The following is a 1,789-nucleotide window of genomic DNA, read 5'->3' on the forward strand; positions in this document are numbered from 1 at the left end:
TGTACTCTTGTTACCGGGTTCTCAAGTGAAGGGAGGGCTCTTGTTTGCTTGATATGTTTACTCAGCTCCTACTAATGTGAATAGGCAATCCTCAAGGATAAGAAAGAAATTTATAGGTCTGGTATGTGAAACACCAACTCAATAAGTTTAATTCTGCAAAGAGATGTGAAATTCCTCCTCACACTACAAGAACAGCAATTATAAAAGACTTTACTAAACTAGAGGGTCAAAGGATTGAAGATTGAAAAAAACAATCTCTCTATCAAATCCTGGCAATAAAAGTCACCAAGATTTTGGTAATACGGCTTGAAAAGTTTTGATATATTAATGTACCACAACTTAACCACAATACTAAAGGACAGTGAAACATGTTGTCAATTAAATTTAAAATTATGATGAATACAAGGTGTTAATCATGTGGAGGAGCATTTTTAGAACAGGAAATAATCTTAAACTCCCCTTTTCCCTATTGATTTCAAGTTTTTAAAATAAAGAAATCCTCCAGGGTACATTTAAAATTCATTTCTCAAAGCTCCAGAGTAATCAGATTCCCAAAATAGTCTTCAGAAAGAAGGATTTAACTAGATGAATAAAATCACTCAGCAATTCTATCTCTTCTCATATGGTAAGAGATTGAGTAAGTCAACCTTCCCACGGCCCTGAATGCAGGATACTGTTATCAGTGTATGGAGAGGCTGAGGTAGAACACATCGAACTACCAGGTTTTACTAAGCCTGGAGCAGCTATGGCTATAGCTATTCCTAACACCGTCAACAGAAAGAAGGGAATGAATTTTTTCCCTCATGAGTCAACTCCTTTTCCCCTTACCTCTGTACAAACTTGTTTTTTCCCATACGGAGGAAAAAATAGGTGTAAATTATGTCTTGGAAGCCTATAATGTAGGCACTTGTGTAATCTTGCTCAAAAATGACAGACTATATGAAACTTAAGGTTCTTCCTCTTTTCACTACAGTCTCTTTTCCCCCCAAGTGCCCCAATTCCCCCAATATCCAGCTCTGTATAAAACTTCCTCGATCCTTTCTTTCATAAAAAATTAATGCTTACACATTTAAGAAGTGCCTCTTCACCACCTCTTACAGTATATTTGAGATGGAAAAACAATTACAACAGCAAAGGAAACAATCAACAAAATGAACAGGCAACTTCCAGAATGGGAGAAAATATTTGCAAACCGTCTGTCTGATAAGGGGTTAATATCCAATATATATAAGGAACTCATACAACTCAATAACAAAACAACAAACAAACAAATAGTCCAATTTAAAAACAGATAAAAAACCCGGCACAGTGGCATGCACCTGTAATCCCAGCTATTTGGGAGGTTGAGGCAGGAGGATCTCTTGAGCCTAGGAGTTTGAGGCTGTAGTGCACTATGATCAAGCCTGTGAATAGCCACTGAACTCCAGTATAAGCAATATAGCAAGATTCCATCTCTGAAAGAAAAGAAATAAAGGACCTGAATATTTTTCCAGAGAAGATATACAAATGGCCAACAGATACATGAAACGGTGTTCTACATCACTAATCATCAGGGAAATACAAATAAAAACCATAATGAGATATCATTTCACCTGCTAGGATGGCTATTATCAAAAAGGCAAGAGATAAGTGTCGGAGAAGGTGTGGAGAAAAGGGAACCCTTGTACACTGTTGGTGGGAATGTAAATTGGTACAGCCGTTATGAAAAACATTATGTTGGTTCCTAAAAAAATTAAAAATAGAACTACCATATGACCCAAGAATCTCACTTTTGGGGATGTATTTGAAG

This window comes from Propithecus coquereli, unplaced genomic scaffold, assembly GCF_000956105.1.
Source record: "Propithecus coquereli isolate 6110/MARCELLA unplaced genomic scaffold, Pcoq_1.0 Scaffold257, whole genome shotgun sequence".
Taxonomy (NCBI): Eukaryota; Metazoa; Chordata; class Mammalia; order Primates; family Indriidae; genus Propithecus; species Propithecus coquereli.